The sequence below is a fragment of the Haliotis cracherodii genome, unplaced genomic scaffold (genome assembly GCF_022045235.1).
Source record: "Haliotis cracherodii isolate W230 unplaced genomic scaffold, xgHalCrac1.p SCAF_15, whole genome shotgun sequence".
Taxonomy (NCBI): Eukaryota; Metazoa; Mollusca; class Gastropoda; order Lepetellida; family Haliotidae; genus Haliotis; species Haliotis cracherodii.
The window spans coordinates 29471301-29496004 of record NW_027266270.1 but is presented as its reverse complement, the minus strand read 5'-3'; the positions used below and the strand labels follow the sequence as shown (position 1 = coordinate 29496004).

Genomic DNA, 24704 nt, shown 5'->3' with positions numbered 1-24704 from the left:
GGAGCTGGCTTCTGGATTAGACTGCTTTAACATGTAAGCTAGAAGGAGGACTAAGTTGTTTAGTTTTTTTGCTTGCTACGTTCTGGGTGAGTTGTTTTCTGTAGCTTTTGGTTTTGGGGGCTGATAAGGTTAGATCGTTTATTTGCTCTGAGGATGTGTACTCGTCCTCTTCGGTTAAGTTATTTCCCTGTCAATTGACTTTCCGCTAAATAGTGTTGTTGCCCAACACCCACTTCAGAACGGTAGAAATCAACATGTTTCGTTTTCATCCAATGCTCGCTGGTGCAGGTAAGATTTTCTTCAATTAAACAAATTGGCATCCTGGTGCTCATACCGAACATGTATGTAACGTGTATAATAAGTGATGAATGTACAAGACAAGACAAGACAAGACAAGACAAGACAAGACGGCGTTGGAGCTGGCTTCTGGATTAGACTGCTTTATCATGTAAGCTAGTAGGAGGACTAAGTTGTTTAGTTTTTTGCTTGCTACGTTTTGGGTGAGTTTTTTTCTATAGCTTTTGGTTTTGGGGGCTGATAAGGTTAGATCGTTTATTTGCTCTGAGGATGTGTACTCGTCCTCTTCGGTTAAGTTATTTCCCTGTCAACTGACTTTCCGCTAAATAGCGTTGTTGCCAAACACCCGCTTCGAGCTGATTGGACCGGCCCAATCCCCAAATGGCGAGATCCATGCCGTCAGTCGTGTCGACGCTATGATAACAGCTGATATATAACAGATGACATTGTTGTTGAGTTCGTATAGCTGCGCGTTGATTTCAGAACGGTAGAAATCAACATGTTTCGTTTTCATCCAATGCTCGCTGGTGCAGGTAAGATTTTCTTCAATTAAACAAATTGGCATCCTGGTGCTCATACCGAACATGTATGTAACGTGTATAATAAGTGATGACTGTACAAGACAAGACAAGTCAAGAAAGATAAGATTCAAACGTATCATAATATTTTGATATATAAAAGTGGATAACTGCAGACATGGAAAGACTAGCTAGAAGAATGCCAAGATTCTGTTAAACAAAGGCTAAAAGATGTTTTTTTCCAAAAGAATGAACAAATCATTTGCTCAATCTGATACTGATTGTATCTAAACATACCTGAACATATATTAGCAAATTACGAGTGCATTTCATTTTTATATAGAAACTGTTAGTTTTATAAAAAATGATGTAGAAAGTATTATAATTATTTTCCTATTATTGTGATATTGTTAGTTTACGTCATTGTCCACCGTTTACTAATACGAGGGGGAAATATTTACCCAGATATGAATATGTTAATCCACGGACAAACACCATCAAATTGCTTATGAAAATGTCAATGATACTGATATTTACGAAAAATTATTTGTATACCGAAACTGCATGAAGAAGCAATATGTCAGAAAGTGTTAAATGATATCGATAGTCTACCAATGATCAAGACTTTATAGACCTATATCTCGTCTATATGAGTGCGGGGGCACGGGTTGCCCAGTCGTCTAAGGCGCCGTGATTCGCTGTGCAGAGTTGCGTGCCTTGGGCAAGCCAGAAACCTATGATTGTGGGTTCGAATCTCGGTTCGCCCCGATTATGTTTCTAGGTTTGTCAGCACCATACCCGTGCGCGTGGGTTTCACCGAAGTGGTAAACGTCTGAGACCCGCATCACTTGGGGTTTTCCTCCCACATTAAGCCAACACGCCGTGATATAACTGGAATACATGTACTGTTAAGCGGCGTGAAACCCAACTGACTCACTCACTCACTATATGAGGGCTGACATCCGAGATTGGCAACTCCTTTATTTACGATGAATTTATTTTCAAAACTAAACTAAATGAACTCTTTCTGTTAGTCCATAACCTTGAAATAACCCTAACTGATTTGTTGTGGTCACAGTCAACCTGTTGTAGTGGTTTCTCTGACCTAACCATGCCTATTGATCCTCATCTGTCATGCTTTGTCTGGCCATATGTCCACAAAATGAACTGTTCCCGCTTCACAAAACATTACAACAAGACACATACTGTAGTATGAACATATTACGGTTTGTGTTTTTTCAGCTTTGTGACCCTTGTTTATAAGTTCTAACGTTTTGTAGATAGTTGAACAGATGTGCTGTGTCTTAGTAATGATCTTCATTCTTCATTTCCAGGTATTTTTGTGTGCATAGCCTTATGCCAGGGTGCGATTACTGACTGTGTCGACAACAGTAGCTGTAACGGACACGGCACGTGCCCCATGAAGTGTTCAGCTGAGTGTTCGTGCACGGATGGCTACGATGGTTATGACTGTACTATCCGTAAGTGATTAGCATGATGAAAACACACCAGCAGCGTTATCAAATCTTAGAAACAAAGGAAATACAATGAATCATCGTAACCTCAAACTCCAGTCCACGAATGAATGTCAAGCTACCCGAAACAAAGATATCAAAGCATGCTGTTGTTTAAGATTCTACCGGGTCCATCAAATAAAATTATCTTGAACGACATATCTAGATAGTTAATCCATGATAATTAGCGTTCATTTATTTACTCAATAATTATTTACTTAACATTTGAAATCCTAACAAACGTGTGCTTTTGAAGGTTTCAGAACTTTATCACATCATTTATTTTAACAATAAATTGTACTGTAAAAGTTTACGTTTACACTAACTGACTATTTGCTTTTCATACAGCACTACAGTTACAGTCTGCACTACAATATTCACCATAACATTTCATCTCTGTTGGAGTTTGTTCGGGTTAAGTGTACAATTAAATATAAGAGAAATAGTTGAAATATTTGTGTGTGTATTTCTACAGCCCCATCATGCACTATAGGCGGAAAGGAGTGTGGTGCCCATGGCAGCTGTATAGCATCATCCAACACAAACTTCTGCGATTGCACGGACGGATATTCAGGGCGTACGTGTACCATAGGTAAGCAACGATGAATCCTGTCACGATCGGATCAAACGAAAATGGTCATTTCATGTGTGCAGTGAAATATAGTGAATATCACAGTGGCGTTGGAATGGCGTGGAAATGCATTGTGACTTTTTTGTATATGGGTAATTACATAATACTAACTGCCCATCGTGTATATGTCGATTTGTGCATCTGCGATTGTTCTTTTATTATCCAATAAGATTACATTTAGATATATTTATGAAATTAATGATGTGCACACCAATTCCACATCCAAATTGTCGCCTTTGTGGAGATCCTTTAAAGAATGTAGTAAGTCTATTTCCTGTTACACTTTGGGCTTTCCTTTCACATCATGGCCGACAAGCTCTAATTTGGTTAATATACATAATGTGTAAAGCTTTATAACCCAATTAAAGGGACTAAAATCTGGTATCACATCCAACAAAGATATAGTTATGAACTTAATGAAATACACAACATAAGAACATGTCTGTTATATATAGAAAACGATGTTAATATTAAAAACAAAATTGCTAAAATCACTCAGGAATCGAAACCAAACCCGTTGTCCGAAATGCTTTAAAGAATGTACATGCCCTGTTACACTTTGGTCTTTCCAACAACATCCTGGCGGACGCGCCCTGATTTGATGTGTATAATGAAAGTGTAAAAAGCATTACAGCTCAATAATAGGGACTAACATCTAGTATCACATGCAACAAACCTGTGTCTGTACTGATAAATGGCAAGAGTATTCTCTATGTGTTCACCTTTTGGCACCAAGGGCATATTGTCTATGGTCTCGGGTGTACAGCTATTTTGTTAATCATTACAGCCCCAATCTGCACTAGTGGCGGAGCAGAGTGTGGTCCCCATGGCAACTGTACATCATCATCATACGGCCCAAATCGCTGCATATGCACGGACGGATATTCAGGGCCAAGGTGTACCACAGGTAGGTAACGATGAATCCTGTAACGATGGGATCAAACGAAAATGGTCATTTCATGTGTGCATTGAAATATATTGAATATCACAGTAGCGTTGGAATGGTGTGGAAATGCATTGTGACTTTTTGTGTGGGCACTTCAATAACACCTCTGTAAGTCGTGTAGATATCGAGTTGTGCAGCGACAACTGTTCTTTTACAATACAATCTGGAAATTGTTGCATCATGTGTGCAGAGAAATATATTGAATATCACAGTGGCGTTGAAATGGTTTACAAATGTATGTGCAGCTGCGATTATTCCTTTACGATCACACTAAGATTACATGTTATATTTATTAAATTATTATAATAATTGATCTAATTATATAATGAACAACAAAAGTTCCTGTGACATTGAATAAGATTTAATGCAAAGTTATGTTTTTAACCAAATCTGAAACAATTTCGTTTTGCAACAGATATAAGACTCCTGTAAGTGCTCAAATGGTTTAATTTGCCATGCTGACTTAAAAAAATAAGTGATTTCATAAAAAAAACCATGAACATGCCCAAATGTCAATTTACAAATCAATAACGTGTGTGTCCACCTCTGGTTGCGATGCAAACACATCTTCGTCTCATGTAATGGACCAGACGTCACACAAAGTCCTGTGGGATATCTGTCCATATCTGCTGGAGCATGTTTCGAAGTTCTTGGAGTGTCTGTGGAACACGTGGTTGACGTCGAAGGCACCGATCCATCTTATCCCACATGTGCTCGATTGGTGAGAGATCAGGGGATCTCTCATGCCTGGGCCATGACGACGCAAAAAACGGTAGAACAAAAGGGCCGATGATCTCGTCGCGGTTGCGCTGTCCATTGAGTTTTCCCTTTACAAATATCAAATTGGTCCTCTGTCTTGCTATAATCCCCACCCCTGATACCATAACGCTGAAGCCCCCGAACCGATCCTCGTCCATGACACAATGATTGACGTAACGTTCAGCTCGACGTCGGTACACTCGAATCAGTCCATCGCTGTGGCTGAGGTGAAAACGAGACTCGTCAGTGAATATAACTTGTCCCCACTGCTGTCTGCACCTCTGTAGACGTGCTTGACGGTGGTTTCCTGTCAAAATTGGACGTCTGGTGGGTCTTCTGGCGACAATCCCTGCACATCTGAGGTGGCGACGTACGGGTTGTGAAGATATTCGTTGAAGGCCAGTGATGCTTCTTGCAGTCACTGTTGCTGGCTGAAATCGATTTCGTAGGTGTGTTGTTCGAATCTAGTTGTCTTGTCGATTATTGGTTACGCGTAGCCTGCCACTCCGGGGATGGTCTCTGACTGCATTCGTCTGTTGCCAACGTTGCCATAAACACCAAATGGTGTTTCTGTGGACGTTAAATTGTCTGGCAACATCACGTTGACTCGATCCTGCTTCAAGCATACCAATGGCTCGCAGACCCCTCATTTTCGGACAGGCGTGGTATTTCGTAATGTTGAATAATAGCCTAGTTTTGTTATTTTTCTGAGTGGTTGTTGTCAGCACGATGTTAAATAATGCATATGGAATCCCGTTAACGCACATGTTTTATACCCGTTCTTTGGTCGTGAAATGCATGGGGCTTGCATAATAACGGATAAAAGTCAATTTTGCATGGAATGCATGCTTTTCTGTAGCAGTTGCGTTTTTTGTGGCTTGATTCCATACATGTACTTCAATATTGAAAACCAAACTTTACTTGTTTGAAAAATACACTATAATATTGGTGTCAACTTTTGTTGTTGAGTATATTGATATGTTTATTTTGGCTATCACAATTACCACGTCACTTAGGAATAAAACACAAACCCTTTGTCCGAAATGCTTGAAGAATGGAGATCAGCATTATATATTTCAGCCATATAGCGACTAAGGAGACAGTCTGTGTCCCGTTACACGTTGGGCTTTCCAACCACATCAAGCCCACTTGCACTGATATGAGTCACTCTCTGCACCCCTGGACACTCGCCAGCTAAAGATCTTTCTGTTCCGAAAATACTCCTGTATATATTCAAATTCAAATAGCTTTGTCTGTATATTTGTATGTTGTTATGTCTGTCGTAGCACTTTGTACACACATAATGTATGGAATCTAGCACGGTATAAGTACACTTATAAATAGTATATACTGAATCTGTAAAGCATTGATAGATTGAATAAAAGGGACTTAACATCAAGTATCACATGCCGCACATTTGTGTCCCTGTCGATTAGGGGCAGGGATGGATTTCTTATGATTATGAAAGGGTTCTGTTACTTTTACTTGCAGAAAATGGGGCTTCAATTCGATATGTTTCTAAGATAACATATAATCATCATAAATATTACCAAAGCCACAGTTGCGTTTGCCTTAAAGCATATATCTTTTGACTAAAATGCAAACATTAAGATTGGTTGGGATGGGATGAATTAAAATTACCTTAATAGTGGCAAAATGTTCAAGAAATGTGCTGTTTTCATTGCAATATTCCAACTTGTTTTTAACACATCAAACATGACTGGGGCTCAATATAATTTGCTTCCACTTCAGCACAAGCAGTCTGCACAGCAGGAGGGAACGAATGTGGGGCCAAGGGAGGCTGTAACACATGCATGAATCCCTCTGTCTGTCAGTGTTATTTCGGCTATGGCGGAAATACATGCACCATAGGTATGGAGGCACTTTTACTGAAAGGGAATATCAGAGAGGTCAAGGTCCAGTGTCAAGGTCATCACCGGTCACCGTTCCATGTGTGTTGAGGACTGCCCCTGACAACCCCTGTTTTTCGAACCATTCAGAGCACGTGTCACACCCTGCGGAATAGTGGCCCACTCTTTCTGCAATGCTGGAACCAGGCTGTGGTTGTGGTTGTCCTGTCGCAGGCGTCTGTCCATCTCGTCCGATGATGCTTTGGATTTAAGTTCGGCGCTGGGACATCAATGTTGTTGTTGTAAGAAGGCAGCCATTAGTCGTGGTGTGTGAGGCCTAGCGTTTTCGTGCTGGTATACGAGGTTGGCGTTAGCCATAACGGGAACAACGTGTGACTGCAGTATCTGGTCCATATGGCGATGACGCACGTGTTATGATCACATGGTTTGCTCGTGGCTTCGTTTTGGCGAACTTGCACATTTTGTATCTGAATATTCCGACGACTGCGAGGAAATATGAGGGGTCTCCCACATGACATTCGATTAACAAATGCTGTACCACTAAGTGGAATAATTTTACTTTGAATCCCGAATGCATCCCTTTTGCGTTTCTTTGTTTTGAAGAGTTTACATGTACATGCGTCATTGACCTGCTTCTTGGAACCTATGCAATCATAGGAAATGATTGTTACTTTTGTTACGTGCTGAATCTGTCAATACGAATGAAACTCTCTTGCAATGATCTTGCTGAAACACCAAACTCATTACAATATTCATTGCCCTTTACAATCAGTCGTGTTTCGTTTGTGATATTCAGGTGTTCTTGCAACATCCATGTTTTCTCTTCTACTATTATTTAGTATGTTGATGAATTTCAAAGCATGACAAATTACAGTGATCATAACACGAATAACGGTGTGCTTTCATTTGTATATTTGAATCGGAGTGGAATGCTAATAAATGTTGATGCTATATGTTCAAACTGTCTTTGTCTAATTGGAGCTTTATGTGTTGGTGTTTTTTCTTGACACATGCGATATTGTTCCAGCAAATGGCCTTACAGTCTTAAGTGAACGAAAGTATTAATGACGAAACAGATTTAATCAATTAAACCAGGCTCACATGTAAGGTGAAGTTTGATTGTAGTTGTTACGAATGGAATGCTGGTTTACTTGCACACCTCTCCCTGCCCTGTTGTTAGTAGCAAGATTGACATCAACCATAATCTAGCAGATCTAGAATGTTCATGACGTCTAAAATATATTTTGAATGTTAGTCTCATTTAATTGTGTCATTTGATGTCCCAAAATGTTTCTTTAAATACTGCTCCTCTATCTTGCTGCACAATCTAAAGTAGCCCCCAGCATCCCAGTGACGTAGCAGAAAGAACTAGAATCAAACTTCAGTCTACAGGTAAGCCTCGTTTAATTGATTAGTTCTGACCACACCATGAGCATGTCTTTATGAATCACTTTCGACTGAAACTGCTGCCTGCCATCTCAAAGGTTCCCGGACAGTGCAGCCCACGCAACTCCGAGGGTATCCCAAGCGGAGTCAAATGACGTTACTCACTCACGTACACGAGCAGGTAGCCAACCATCACTAAACGAGGTCCATTGGGTAAAGCCACAAAGGACTCAAAAGCGATACATATCACCCCTAGCAAACGAGTATTCCGCCACGGGGTGTTTACGAGTCACAAAATTGTCAGCACATGCCCTCCCACATTAAGCTGACATGCCGTGATATAACTGGAATACTGTTAAAAGCGACGTTAAACCCAACACACTTTTGAACTTTCGTAGAAAGCGAATGGTCGATTGTACCTCAAAAGTTGTGAAATGAAGACACCAAAGCCTGGGGCTACTGGAATATTGCCCGACAAAAAGGGAATGTTGACTGTTAGAAAGTTATCTTGACATACATTCTTGTGGAAATCGTTTATGCTCCTCTTTATTCATAGATATAAATATGAAACGAATATGGCGGTTAATGTTTCATTTATTTCTAGTTCTGGGGGTACGCCAAAAGACGGGAATTGGCTATTTGACCATTATTAAACGATATTGGATCATCGATATACCTGAGGCTTAAGTTAAACTTTTTGGCCATATTCCCTCGTTTTAATTTTGCCACTTATAGCAGAAATTCCTATTCATATGCATAAGGAAACAAAGCAGCAAGAAGGGGGAGCCCAAAACAATCTCATGGGTTCTGAAGGAATCTTCCTGTATTGGTCATTTGCTGTATATATGCTGAATATATACTTATAACGAACTACGGTTATAACGAACAGAAATAAGTGGTCCTTCTGAGTTCGTTATAACCGTAGTTCAATGTCAATGAGAACGAATGTTCTAAGACAGATTACGAATACCAAATTTTGAGTTGATTTTGACTTTATTTCGCCATATAGATTTCCTAGCTCGTTAATCACATTGATACAGCCTTTGCGCTCCTGTCCTACATAGATTGAAGGTTTAGTTGTTATTAAGAGGGAGGTTGAAGGTGTGCGCTTCTGTATACATTCAGGAGTGTTATAGGGATTAATAATGTTATATGCAGATTTCCAAATTGAAACAATATGTTAACCCAGAAATATGTACTTAAAACCAACGAACAACCAACAAATGGTATGCAAACAACAAAGGTATTACAATATTCACTAGGCTTACAAATCAATACAAATTACTGCACATCAATTACAATGACAGTACACACTAGAGTGGTTGTACACTAGTCAATGAGTGTATATAATATGACAGTGGTCAGTATCAAATACAAAATTACAGTGGTAATAGCAAAAGTCACTGATAATAATAATAATAATAATATATATATATATATATATATATATATATATACATATACATATATATATATATATATATATATATATATATATATATATATATATATATATATATATATATATATATAATCGAGCAGCGACAGTTATCAAGCTTCCGAGAAAGGCCCAGGAAGAGAATATTGGATGATGAGTGATCGTCACACGAAAGCTGGTCTTGATGTAATCAGATGTGTGAGAGACACGAGCGGCACTCCCTTGTCCCCTTACATAAGTCTAATTAGACTAACAACGGCCAGGGTAACAAAAAGTCCGCTCTCCAGTATAGGCGAAAGTGCGATAACCTCCTGTGTCGACGCCAGCAGCTGTAACGGACACGGCACGTGCCCCATGAAGTGTTCATCTCACTGTTCGTGCACGGATGGCTACGGTGGTTATGACTGTACTATCCATAAGTGATTAGCATGATGATCGTTACAAAACACAATACAATGACACCTCGTTACCTCAAACTCAAGAGGCCACGAATATATGTCAAGCTACCTGCAGTTCGAAACACAAATAGTAAATATATCAGAAATTCCCGCAGATATAGATGCTACATACATTTAAAACCATAACATTTACTAGTCTTGAACGACATACCTAGATAATTGAGTTCGAGTTAGCGGAGTTTCACATTTATTTACCTGAATTTGTTTAGAGTCATAACCCAAAATTTGAAATCATAGCAAGTACGTACCCTTGAAGGTCGCTTTCAAGACCGCTTCATCACGTCATTGTATTTTAAAAAGCTGTAGATTACACTATAACATGGGTATGATGACATGTTCATTTTTGGTCAGAATCACACAAAATCGCATATGTTACGTGTCTTGCGTTCAATACAAGTTGGTAAGACATCATAAGTGATGAAACCGTGTGAACCTGTATTCTGTGCTTTGTCCTATGATATTGAAACCGTCCGTTTTAAGGGACCGTTTATGCCTAGAATTGTTACGGTGAATTAACTCGGGATCTCCACGCCTTCAAAAACAGACAGAGAGGTTCTCAGGAGCCGTTCTGTCACTTACACGAGTCGATCTTCTGGGTGTCTCCAGGCTGTCTCCCTGACTGACTTACTTACTTACTTACTTTGTAGATTTAACGTGCGCTTTCCGACTGATGCGTATTTCGCACACGGGCCCGGCCAGGCCATTTAATGTGTTTCCGAAAGGGGCGAAAGTGGTGTGTGCAACCCAAGAGGGGGCTTTAGGGGTTGCTTATATAGAATTTGGGAATTTTGAGATTTGGAATAGATGCCGATGGGGTAAGGGAGGAGAACTAAGGGAGCTGGGTATGGTGGATTTTTGTGTGTTTATGTAATTTTGATTTGGTGGATTATAGTGTTTTTAGATGCGTTTTATTAGTTCCGTTTTGATTAAGAATACGCCTAAGGCCTTGAAGTTTTCTAGTTTATTTTGTGGGTTTAGTATTGCTTCTAGAGTGAGAGCCTGGTTTAGATTGAGGGTGGTTTGTAATGCGGTTCGATGTGTTAGGTAGTGTGTGCAGTAGATGAGTGCGTGTTCTGGGGTTTCTAGTTGTTTGCAGTGTGGGCAGTTACCTGTAGTATGTTTTTTTATTTTTTTTAGGTGGTTATTTAGGTTGGTGTGTCCTGTTTGGAGTTTAGTGATTACTCTGTCGATTTTTTTTGATGGATGGTGAATTTTTGGTTTGGTTAGTGGTTTGCTGAGTACTTTTTTGATTTGGCTATTTGAGTTTAGATATAGGTTATGCCATTTTTTGGTGATTTTTTGCTTATTTACACTTTTAATTTCTGATTTTGAGATGGGTAAGTTTAAGCTTATTTCTGGGATTTTGAGGGATAGTTTAGCTGCCTTATCGGCGTTTTCATTACCGTATATTCCTACGTGGGCGGGTATCCACAAGAAAGTTATTTGTTTGCCTGCGTTAGTTAGGTCGTTGGAGCTTTTAAGTATTAGATTTATTAATTTAGGTCGGTTTTTGGTATTTTTGTTTTTGAGGGCTTGCAGTCCACTTAGGGAGTCGGTAAGTATTAGGATTTTATTGTGGTTTTTGGATTCTTGACTATGGAGGGCTGAGGCCATGCCCATTAGTTCTGCCGTGAATATTGATTGGTTGTTTGGGAGTCGGAAGGATTGTGTAGTTTTAGTTGGTTGTGTGGTATGGACTCCGAAACCTGTGTGTTTGGAGGTCGGATCTGAAGATCCGTCCGTGTAAATGTGACACCAATTTGACCAATTTTCGTGTATGTATGCTAGTGTGGTGGTTTTAGCTATGTTTGGGTCGGTTTGTTTATTTATTTGGCTAGCTAGTGTTGTGTCTATTTTGGGTATTTTAAGTTTAGGGGTGAAGATATTTGATTGTTTGCAGTTTTGTTTAAGATTTTTAATTTGGTGTTCATTTAGGTAGTTTGTTATTCTTTGAGATATTGGGGTAAGTAAGGGGTGTTTACGAGCTAGAGCTTGGTTTTTGGGGCTGATATTTTGGTTTATTAGGTTTTGGATGAGAGGGTTTGATTGGGATGCGGCCCAGAAATTTAAGCTTAGCTGTTCCCTGCGTAGACTTAGTGGCATTTCTCCTGTTAAGGCCTGGAGTGAAGTGTAGGAGGTGCCATGTTGGGTGCGTGTAATTAGTTTGAGAGCCTGATATTGTATTGAGTCAAGTTTTTTAGATAGAGAGTTGTTTAGGGTGTTGTATATGGCGCAGCCGTAGTCTAGTTTTGATCTAATTAGTGATATGTAGAGTGAGAGGAGGGTATCTTTGGAGGCTCCCCAGTTTGAGCCAGTGAGGCATCTTAGGGTGTTTAGGTCTTTACTGCATTTAGTTGTTAGGTTTTGGATGTGAGCATCCCAGGTGAGATGTTGATCGAAGATAAGTCCTAAGAATTTGGTTTGTTTTTGAAATTTGATTGTTTGGTTGTTTAGCTGGAGAATTGGGGAGGCGGGTTTCATGTTTTTATGTTTGAATACTATTCCTGTTGTTTTTTCTGAGTTAAGGGAGAAGCCCCATTTGTCAGCCCATTGTTGTATTTTATTAAGAGATTTTTGGAGTAAATTTTGGGCCATATTAATACTTTTTGTGCGGATCCAGAGGGCTCCATCATCCGCGAATTTGGATGTGTTTACTTTAGGGGATAGGCCCTCGAAGAGATCGTTTATCATTATATTAAAGAGTGTGGGGCTGAGGATACTGCCCTGGGGAGTGCCATTTTCTAGGGGACACTGGTCTGATAGAGTATGGTCTATCCCCACTGTTATTTTACGTTCGTTTAGAAAGTCCTGAATGTAGTTTATTATTTGTCCTTTTAGTCCTATTTTTTTAAGTTTTTGTATTAGCCCGTTGTGCCAAACCATGTCGAATGCTTTGGAGAAATCCAGAAAGATGCCTGTTGTGTATTGTTTGTTGAGTTGTCCCGTCTTTATGTCCTGTTCTAGTCGGGCGAGATTATCTAAGGTTGAGCGGCCAGGAGTGAAACCGCTTTGATCTGTGTTTATGATGTTATTTTGAGTTAAGTAGTGTTGTAGTCTATTTTTGGCCATAGATTCCATTACTTTACATAGGTTTGAGGTTAGGGATATTGGTCTATAAGAATTTGCCTGGTTAGTTGGTTTATCGGGTTTAGGGATAGGGATGACTAGTGCCTGTTTCCAGGGAGTTGGTACCTGTCCGTTTTGATAGATTAGGTTATATAGTTTAAGTAGTGCCTGGAGTAGGTTGGGGGGGAGTTTTTTGATTATTTGGTAGGATGTTAGGTCTAGTCCTGGGGCAGTTCCCTTTTTCCTATTTTGGAGTACGTACTGGAGTTCTTCCATTGAGTAAGGTTGGTTTATTTCGAGGTTATCATTATTTGGTACTTTAGTAGGTTTGGCTTCTGCTTTAAGTTTTTGTTGGAATTTTTCGCTGAAGTTATTGTTGCTGCTTATGGCCGAGAAGTGGTTTGCTAGGTTATTTGCCTTTTCGGTAGGGTTGGTTGAATTGTTTATGTTGGGTGTTTTTTTGTGACGTTTTAAGCCTCTAATGGCGTGGATTTTTCGCCAGACTGTTCTGGCATCTGTGCGATTATTTACTCCTTCACAAAATAATTTCCAATCTTTGGTTTTAGCTATTTTGACTAGTTTTTGGACCTTGTGGTTTAGTTCGTGAGCTACCGTTATATGGTTATGGTCGCGTTTGGCTCTATTGAAGGCTGTTTTACGTTTGCGTCTAGTTTGTTCTATTTCCTCGTTCCACCATGGTACCGAGGGTTTGCCTACGTTATTTGTTTTATAAGGTATTGATGCTTTGGCTGCGTTAATTATGTAGTCTGTTAGGTTTTTGCAGTAGATTTCTGGGTCCTTATTTTCTAGTTTGGTTAGGTTGGCTTGGTTGCAGATATCCTGAAATTTGTCCCAGTTAGCTTGGTTATAGTTGAATTTTGGTTCTAGGTTTTCTGTTTGGGTAGGAACGTTTGTATTGCCTATGGTAATGTTTATAGGGAAGTGGTCACTACCTAGTGGGGCGTCGTGAACTTCCCATTGAGTACTTTGGGCCAGATCTGGGGTGCATATGGTTAGGTCGATAGCCGACATTTTATGGTTTTTCTTATCGTATCTAGTTGGTTGGTTATTGTTTAGGAGTACAAGGTTATTTGTTTCTATCCATTCAGAGATTAGTTTGCCATGATTATCTATTTTTTCATCTATGCTCCAGGTGGGGTGGTGAGCGTTAAAGTCTCCTAGGAATATAGTTGATTTATTGCTTATTTGCAGTAATTTGTTTAGGTCCTCAGCTTGAATTTTTTGTTCTGCCCAGTGGTATACGTTAATGATGTTTATTTTTTGGTTTTTGAGAGTTATTTGGATGCCGTTTGCTTCTAGGTTTGGTGTGTTTATTTTGATTTCTTCATAGTTAATGTCTTCTCTGATTAGTATTATTAATCCTCCTGCGGCTCTAGCGGTTTTAGGTTTGGCTCGGTCTGTTCTAACTGAGTTGTAGTTTGGTAGAGTAAATTTAGATTTTTTTGAGAATTTGGTTTCTTGGATACAGGCAATGTGCGGGCCCTTATCTTGTTTAAATTTTGCTTTTAGTTCGTGGCCGTGGGAATTTAGTCCATTGGCATTCCACTGAAATATGTTTAGGCCTTCCATTATTTGGGCTTTTAGTGTTTGGAGGTTAGGTTTTTATTTAGGCTAGGGGTTTTTACTTGGTTGAGGTAGGGCTAACTAATTCGAGGCCTATGCTGAAGAATTCGAAGGTAAGGGTTGTCAGTTTAAGCTTATTTGCTACGGTATAGAAAGCTTTAGTGCTAGCGTTTGGGTTTATTTCCTTTAGCATGTATGCGAGAAGGATGGTTAAGTTGTTTAGTTTGTTGTTTGACATTTGCTGAGGCCTGTGTTTAAAGGTTTTGGTTTTTTGGGGGGTTGAGAGAGTTATTTCGTTTATGTCTTCCTCGGTTGTGCATTCATATTCTTCTGTGTTGTTAAGTTTAGTTTCCTCACATTCCATGGGGGTGGTTTGCGTGCGTGCTTGTGTTTGTGGTCTGGATGTGGTTTCCTTACTGTCTAGGTTTTCGGGTTGTGATTGCTTGGGATCGGTTGTTGTTGCCATAGCGGCTGTGGTTTGTATGGTGCCGGGTTGGGTTGTTGCGGGCGTATTGTTGCTTGTTTTGCGTGCAGGTGTGGATGTTGTGAATGTGCTAGTGGAGGGTTGTGGGATGGACGTGTGGTGGATGTGTGTTTTGGGTGCTGGATGTACTCTTTGCAGGATGCCATCCCATGCCGAGTTTAAGTGTGGGGTGTTGTTTGGTTGTGGTGTGGGTAGCAGAGGTTGTTTTGTATGCTGTGCTTGTCTTTTTGTTTGGAGTTTGGCCGTGTCGATATTGATGTGTTTGTTGGCCTGTTGTGTGAGGGTGTGTCTATGAGGGCAGTGGTTGGATAGTGAGGAATGTTGTATGCTTTTACAGTGTATGCACCAGGGTGTGCATGTCCCTGGGCAGTCAGTTTGGGCGCATTTCCTGCATTTAGTTTTTTGGAATTTACATTCATTGGCTGTGTGGTTGTATTGGAGACAGTTAGAGCATTGTTTAACTTGTTTTATGTATGGTTTGACTTCTAATTTAGTGGTTGCTCCGAAGGAGATAAATTTAGGTGCTTCTGGATATTTAGCTGATTTTTGGAAATTGATTATGACTATTGGTGTGTTTGAGATTTTACCGTTTCTATTTGAAGTTATTCTTCGGGTGCTAGTTATTTTAGGTTGGGGGTACATATCTTGGTTATCGTTAGCGTCTTGTGCGTACATGTCTAAGTCTTCGTTGTTTTCTTTAGGATTTACTCTGATTACGCCCCTAGTGAATAGCTGCCAGTTTGGGGTTTGATGAGTTACTGTGTATTGGAAGATTTGGGTGATTTTTTTGGCTGCGTTTAGGGAGTCCTGGTCTGGGAAAATTATTTGGAAACCTTTGTTAGCCTCTTTAATTTTGTCGAAGTGAACCATGTCAGTCAGGTTTTGTAGAGGGAGGTATTACGTAACGTGTGGCAAGGTCATTGTCCCACGTGTATGTATATACGTAAGATCCGGCGACGTAAGGATTTGTTAATTGAAATTTATAGATAGCGCTGGAGATTAAGGGTCCTGCCCGGAGGGGCTTATTATAAGAGGGCATACGCAGAATGTTTGCTGAATATATTAAACAGATAAAGGGCATAGAATTTCTGTGCACTTGGAAACATATTGAACCAGTTAGGCATTTAGATAAATAAAATGTGAAATAAAAGTATTGAAATGGTTTGCACAATTTTTAATAAAAATATTGAAATGGTTTGCACTATAACAATATGAAAGTGTAACTTAGTTTTATCGCCATATCGCTGGGGTATAAAATCCTGAATATCCAATGAGCTAAATGTCGATTGCACAACATCCAGTCCTTACGACTGTACCTGCAAGAATGAATATTCAGGGCTAACGTGTACCACATGTAGATGATATTAAATCTCATGTCGATCGGATCAAATTAAATTGTTGGTTCATGTATGCAGTGAAATATACTAGTATTGATGTCACAGTGGCGTTGGAAAGGCGTGATAAAGAATTTTATTATGCCTCAAAGAGATTGACAAATCAGACAGCAAAACTACTAACCCCATATGTTCCGGATATGGTGTTACTGACCTAATGTGAGACCGTATACTGTAAGTAACAGCCATTTTGGATTTTCCAACACCCACCTCACATATTCCGCATGAAAAATACCGAAATTTGTTATTCAACACTGTTTTGTGTTTTAATATCATAAATTGTGCTGTGTAAAGACATTTCTTTTTACCGAAACCGAGTTCGTGACTTTAATGATAAAATTATGGAGATAAAAAGCTCACAGCGGACGTCACTGATTTGAAAATAGCAACGTCATAGAACATAATATAGCCTGACGTCACAAACAAGAAATGTGACGCCAATGAATAGATAGCAGCACGTCATTAGGAAAAAGCGGGCTGCTATCAAGTTACAGTGGCCCGCAGATTTCTGATAACATGCGGGCATTTTTATGATAATAATAAATCTATCCATTTCAGCTATAATACTTGTTTAAACATTCACATTTAGAGCATTCCAGTGTTAACGTGTGTGTTTACATTAAAGCGTTGTATCGAAAACATGTACTGATCCTTAGGGGTTATACGGATAGTGTTAACTTTTCGGCGTAATATATTCGTTATGGTGTCTTTAGTTGCCGTATACGATGTCATTTTAGGTTAGAAGAAAACTACTGTGCGAGGCGTGAGGCGTGGTGTCTTAAGTTGCCGTATACAATGTCATATTAGGTTCGAAGAAAACTATTGGGCGAGGCGTGAGGCGTGGTGTCTTTAGTTGCCGTATACAATGTCATATTAGGTTAGAAGAAAACTATTGGGCGAGGCGTGAGGCGTGGTGTCTTTAGTTGCCGTATACAATGTCATATTAGGTTAGAAAAAAACTATTGGGCGAGGCGTGAGGCGTGGTGTCTTTAGCTGCCGTATACAATGTCATATTAGGTTAGAAGAAAACTATTGGGCGAGGCTTGAGGCTTGGTGTCTTTAGTTGCCGTATACGGTGTCAAATTAGGTTACCAGAAAAAAAACATCTTGGGTGAGGTGAATACGGCAACTAAAGACACCATGACTAATAGTATTGTTGATACTATTAATAATAATATTAATCACCCATCTAGTAGACATGGAGCTGTGTATCAACGATGGTGCTTCTCTTATCCAAGCAAATTACATCTTGTTAGATACATATTTTTGTTGGTAATATCAGAGACCATATAATTTTGGTCTCTGGTAATATGCAGAGACATTCTATATTAAAATCTCCCGCTTTGTCAGATCTTAACTGAATACGTTGTTAATTAACAATGCACAATGCCATTGAATAATATATAGATTCACACACGTTCGTGTCCTATGTTATGAATGTGCAGCTTGTTTTCGTCGCTGTATGGCTGAGATATTGTTGACGTGACATTAAATTTGTACTCACTCACTATTAAAGCCAAACGTCTTTAGTCTCCGAGTTGGGTCGCTTTGATTGGTTCGGTTTGATATATTTCATGTCTCAAAGGTAACTCTTTTGACATTCTCTGTCTCGCCCTTTGATGACAGTTGCTATGGTCTTGGGTGAACAGCTGTTACAGGAAAACAGCATATTATATTGTGAGTAAATGCAAGTTGTTGCTTCATGTGTGCAGTGCAAAATTACGAATGATATTGGCTATGTGTTCACCTTTTATCAACACGTGCATTATTTCTATGGTTTGGGATGCACAACAATTATGTTTATTTTTACAGCCCCAGTCTGCACTGCAACCGGAAACCAGTGTGGAACAAATGGCGACTGCACAAGAACAGCCAGCCCATACTACTGTACCTGCAAGAATGGATATTCAGGACCAAAATGTACCAGAGGTAAATGACTGTAAATCTGATCACGAATTATTACAATGCCAGATAGAATATTAAACTACTGCAGTGAAATAAGGGGAATTTTACAGTGGCGTTGGAATGGTGTGAAAACGTATAATAATTGTGATTTTCCACATGGGAAAATAAATACTAGTATTACAAATCATTGTGTAGATTATGAGTTGTACAGCTGTGATTATACATTTCTGGTCCATTAAGATTACACGTTATGTAATGTATGAAAAATATCAACATTGTCCCATTGTGGTAAAGACCAAACGTAAATACTAAAAAAACGGTTTGCTAACATCATTATCACATAACTCAAGAATAAAAATCAAATTGTTTATCCTATCTGCTTTATAGAATATAGACAGTCTATCTCTTTTGCTTTTCTTTTTGATTTGATTATTTACCCAAAGTGAAAAGCGTTATAACTGAATAAAAGGGACTAAAGTTGATGTTCCCAGGTGTGCAGTGCAATATTAGAATGACGTTGTTTATGTTTTAACCTTTTGACAATACGTGCATAATTTCTATGGATTTGGATGCAGAGCAATTACGTTCCTTTTTACAGCCCCAATCTGTATTGCTACCGGAAACCAGTGTGGAGCTAATGGCGACTGCACAACAGGCGTCTGTACCCGCAAGAACGGATATTCAGTACCAACATGTACCACAGGTAGATGAGACTATAATCCTGTCACGATCTTATTACAAAGACAGGTTGAATATTACATTACTGCAGTGAATTGAGAGGAATGTCACAGTGGCGTTGGAATGGTGCGAAAATTATTGTATTTTTCCACATGGGAAAATAAATAATGCAAATTGTCCATTGTGAAGATATAGAGTTGTACAGGTGAGATTATTCATTTCTTGTCCATAAGGATTACATGTTGTGTATTATGTGACAGTTTTGATTTGCACAGCAATTCCTCATCAACATTGACCCATTGTGGTAACAACCAAACGTACATAGTATAAAGAAATTTGCTAACATCATTATCACATCACTCAAGAATAAAAACTAAATCGTTTATCCTATCTGCTTAACGAATATAGACAGTCTGTGTCCTGTAACTCCTTGGGCTTCCCTACAACATCACGCCCTGATTCGATTATATACTGAAAGTGAAAAGCATTATAATGAAATTAAAGGGACTAAAATCTACTGTCACGTGCAACAAAGCTTCATCCGTATTTATTATGTGCATGAATGTCTTTGTTGTATGCCGATAAATCATATCGCATTGTGAGTAAATGAAAGTGATTACTTCATGTGTGCAGTGCAATATTACGAAAGATATTGGCTATGTGTTCACCTTTTATCAACACGTGCATTATTTCATTGGTTTTGGATGTACTGTAGTTATGTTAATGTATTCAGCCCCAATCCGCACTGCTACTGGAAACCAGTGTGGAACTAATGGCGACTGCACAACAACAGGCAGCCCATACCTCTGTACCTGCAAGAACGGATATTCAGGACCAAAATGTACCACAGGTAGGTGACGATTAATTCTATCAAGATCGTTTACAAAGGCGTGCTGAATATTACATTATTGCAGTGAAATGATAGAAATTTCACAGTTAGGTTGGAATGGCGTGAACATGTATTGTTATGTTTCTTATTGGTAATCAATTTATACTCATGACCCATCGCGTAGATATACAGTTATACAGCTGCGATTATTCATTTCTCATCCAATAAGATTACATTGTGTTATATACACAAAGAAAACAGTTAAGCACATCCCTATCACATTGTGAGTAAATGAAAGTGGTTACTTCAGGTTACAGTGCAATCACAGCAAAAAAGTGTAGGTTTCCGTCTTTCGGAAACCTTCCGGATACCTTCCCATTTTGGATCCGGCACGGATACCTTCCGGAAACCTTCAAAATAAAATGTTAAAATTTGGGGGGTGCATTTTGTTCACTTAAGTGTGAAACACATAAAAAAATAGCTTGAAAATACCAAGCAATTTGAAGGTTGCTGAAGGCATCTGGAAGGTTTCCGGAAGGTATCCGGATGCAAATTTTCTTCATGACTTGCTTCTGTTTAATAATGTTAGCCTGTGCATTACAGGTACCTGCTGTAATATTCTGTGTTATTTTAGTTGTAAATATCCTCCTCAATCTGAGATATGTGGGCATGCATTGTTCACAAGTTGTTTTGCGACATGGGTCCAATGTGTGAAGCTTATTGTTGGTGTCCCCCACCATGATATTGTTGCAACATTGCTAAAAGTGGCAAAAACAGCATTCTCACTCAGAAGAAAATGGAAAGTCATTGGCTATGTGCTTTGGCATTTGGCCCTGGTGAGATTAACAGATTAGTTTGGAACGGTATCAGTACTTGTTATATCGGAACAGTGTAGTTTCATGGGAATATAAAACAGAATACAATTGTCCCAAATTGGTGCATAAGACTAATGGCATCCATAGAAAACACCTAAATAAAGTACAGAAAAAATATCAATGTCATTTGTCTACTAAGGTGGAACTACAACTTTTGTTAAGTGAGCTGTATTTATAGTAGGAAAACATACAGGGCATTAGTACATTTTATATTTGTTCAGCACCTATGTTATGGCTGATCAGTATTATATTTCTTTAAGCTAATGAAGCAAAACAAATCATGTTTTTGGAAAAAAATCTTATTTATTGATTATATGGCATTTCATTGGTACATATCACACATTTAAATTCGATCAAGCAAGACGAGGAACTAGCATAAAGTAACCAGTGGTGTTTGCAAGGCCTTACAGAACAGACGCTTCAATGCCATTTTCTAAATAAACAAATTAGTCAAATCTCAGAAGAATTTTATTGAAGAAGAATATCTAAAGTGAATTATGTTTCTGCAGTAAACCACAAACGTCATTCAGATTTGTATAGTCAGCATCGGTGTACACAAACTGGACATAGTCACAGTGCTTTGGCATAAATTCATTCAGACTTCATTAGTGTCATAATAAAACCACCTACAGTAACACTGATGTGGCATTATTCATTCAGAATCCTCATTTTCTGAGGTGAATCTGTTGGTTGTTATCAGGAGTACTGTTCATCATCCGGCGAGTCCCTTGTCTGAATTGTGTGAGCAAGATCTTCTTAAATGTAGCTGGTGTCAGATTGTGAAAGGTACCTGAAACATTTCATAACATCTTTAGAAACTTGTTAGTCAAAAGTTATGAAACACACACATATTTACAAATGTTTAAAGTTGTTTTCTCGAACAGTGAGGTATTGACAATTTATCTTGCAACTGATATTTAACTAATCTTTGGACATGTAAATAAGCCATTGCAAACAGAAAAGTGTTCAGAAAATATACAAATGTATCCGGTCTTCTAAAACAATACCACAAGGTTCACCTGAATTTTGCTTGAATGTTTGCATTACATCAAAATGTAAGGAAGGGTAAACAAGACTATGCAAAACTAAGTTACATAGGTTCTTATACATAAATACATAAATTCAACTATTGATAATTATCAAAACACATGTCATGTAAGTGATCTCAAAATACAACATAATGAGCGAGTGAGTTGGTATAGTTTCATGCAGCTTGTTAGCAATATTCCAGCTATGGGCTTCACACATTGTACCCATGTGGTGAATTGAACCCGGGTTTCAGAGACTGTTTCACCCACTAGGCTACCCTTGCACACCAAATACAAAAGAAAGTATATTAGGAATTCAGACAATAGATATTCTCACCAAATTCATTAATTCATTAATGGAAGCTATATTGAAATTCAAATTAGGATGAGACTGTAGAAGCATTTATCTAAGTTATTATGGATAATTAATATCTACCGTTAATTGGTAGTTCATCATAGACAGTGATAAGAAATTCAACTGAAAAGTACAACCTGAACCATCAACTTAAAACTATGTATATTACATTAAAGGGGCCGGTCATGTATAACGGTATGTTCTCATTAATTTTTGACACAACCCTCCCTGAAAGAAAATGCAAAGCACTTTATATTTTATTGTCCATTTTGTCAAAAGCCTCTCCTAGAGACTCTCACATTTTGGGTTGACCCTCCCTGTTTGTTCTGATCTGAATTCAAATATTCATGACTCATTATCATATTTTATCATTTATCCTATCTTTTTTGAAAATTAACTAAATGAAGATTAACAATAACATGCAAATCTGCCAAAATATTGGCCTGGCAAAGTTTAAATTAATCATAATTACTGTTATAAAGTTTTGGATCCATCGTCTGTTTCTAAATACAGTGAAACCCAACTTTGACTTGTGTGGCATTGTTGAATCATCTACCCGGTCTCCTCCCATTAGTAAGACAGCCCAGTTGTTAGACACCTTAAACAACAGTGTCATACCTGGTTGCACATGTTAATCAGGCAATTAACCCCTATCATGAAAATGGACTTGTCTTATTGTAGACAAAAGAAATGACTCAAGATGCTTGATACCCTCTTTTACTTTATTTCATTCAACATTTTCATTCATCCATCCCTTAAATCCATTGTTTTAACATATTCGCCACTTAGAGTTGAGTTAAAGTTAATATCACAGTTCACATCACAGTTCACATCGAAGTTGTCACACTGACACAACCTTAATCCATCTTCAGAAGTTTGCCACCAGCATCCAAGAACTGGAGTGGTGTCTTGACACCCTGGGATAGCTGATCCTTCAGTCTGGAAAATCGATTGTCAATCTCCTTGTACACACGCTTTCTTGCTGGTTGAGCTGCACCTAGATCTGTACATGGCGCTGCCGACTGAGCTGAAGGAGGGAAATATAGCTGCAGCCTCCGGATCATGTCTCAAGACCTAGTCGTTGTAGGGGGCTGGCATAGGAGTGGTTGGTTCTTCTCTTGCTCTCTTCCTTAAGCTGCCAAGGAACTGGATTCTGCTGGTGTCTTCTGGTGGGTGGTTGTGTACAGTGAAATTTCTAACAAAATTTCCAACTGTTGTACATTTGCCAATGCAGGTCTTAACGGTACATCGCCAATGAGTACCAGTTTGTCTTACTTTGTTCTTGTAGTGGAGATATCACTGAAAGAGGACCTGGAGAGTACCTCTTTGACTGGTAATGAACTCAACCTGCTGCAAACCTGCCATGATTGCGCATGAAATGTTCACAGACTAGGGGGGATTTATATGTGTAATAAATAAGTTTTAAAACATGCATCTCAACTTTTTGAGTAAGCTCATACTAGCTCCTAACTCATTTATTTCCTGAGAAATTTCAAACAGAATTACTGGCCTACTCTTATCAATAAATCCGCTAATCATGGGCTGTGACCATTGTTAAGTGGGTAGACTGGCTGTGTTTGGTTAATTAATCCCACCTACTCCACTGTCTTACAATGGGTGTACTAATGGGATGTAACCATCTACCCAATGTTCTTTATGCATTGATATGCATCTGCACAGAGTGGTCAAAGTCTGTGTCTGACACATAGTGTGCTACAAGGGAGACATCAGTTTGTGTCTAGCCAAACTGTCTGATAATCTCAAGGGCTGCATTGGTAGCATCAAGGGATGTAGCTAATCCTAAATAAACATAAAACAAGTGACATCATCTTTTCTACAGAACACATGATCAAAGCCTGCCCCACCTTTGATGTTGATTACCTTGCTACTCTAAAAACAGCTAATTAGCAAAATGAACTCAATGTCAACTCATTGTGGACTAGGGATTAACAGGGCAATTAGAGTCGGGTGGGTATTAGTACTTGCAATAGTCTGTTAATTACTTAATTGACGGCTTAGTCAGTTGTGCCTTTACAACCACGCTGACTGCTATTCAACTTATCGGGTCAGTTTACTATGTAACATGCTTCTTGGGACCAAGGAAATGTATCTTGCTGGATAACATTTTTTTTCTAATTTATCAGTGATCAGAAATAATAATAATGACGTTTTTGATGTGCATTTCTTTGTTGTGTTCACTAGGATGATTAGTAGTGATGGTGTTTGAATTATTAGACACTATTTACTCCAAAAGAGGAATAGGGTTGGTGAAGAGGCAAAGCTTATTTGAACAACATATACATTGAATAAACAGAAACTGTACAAAAAACAGATTAACTGTATCTACAGTTGAAACTATCATGATGCAAATTTTCACTGAATCAAAGTCATATCTTTTCAAGACTCTGATCAGGTTGTAGTGATTGAAGGTCACATAAAACTTGCTAATTTCAAATCACTCATCCTGCACTTATGATTTGGTTTGTTTGTTTTATGCCGCACTCAAGCAATATTCCGGCTATATGTAAATAATCGAGTCTGGACCAGACAGTCCAGTGATTGACATCATGAGCATCGACCCATACAATTGGGATCAATGACATGCATCAACCAAGTCACCGAGCCTGATCGACACCTGATGGCGTTAGTCAACTCTTTAGACAAGCATTATCGCCCGTTACAGAAAGT

At 38.8% G+C, this 24704-nt stretch overlaps 1 pseudogene; it reads left to right on the top strand.

The window, feature by feature from the left end:
• Positions 1 to 796: 796 nt before the first annotated feature.
• The window catches only part of LOC139461629 (adhesive plaque matrix protein 2-like), a 39277-nt pseudogene continuing 15369 nt past the window's right edge, over positions 797 to 24704 (top strand).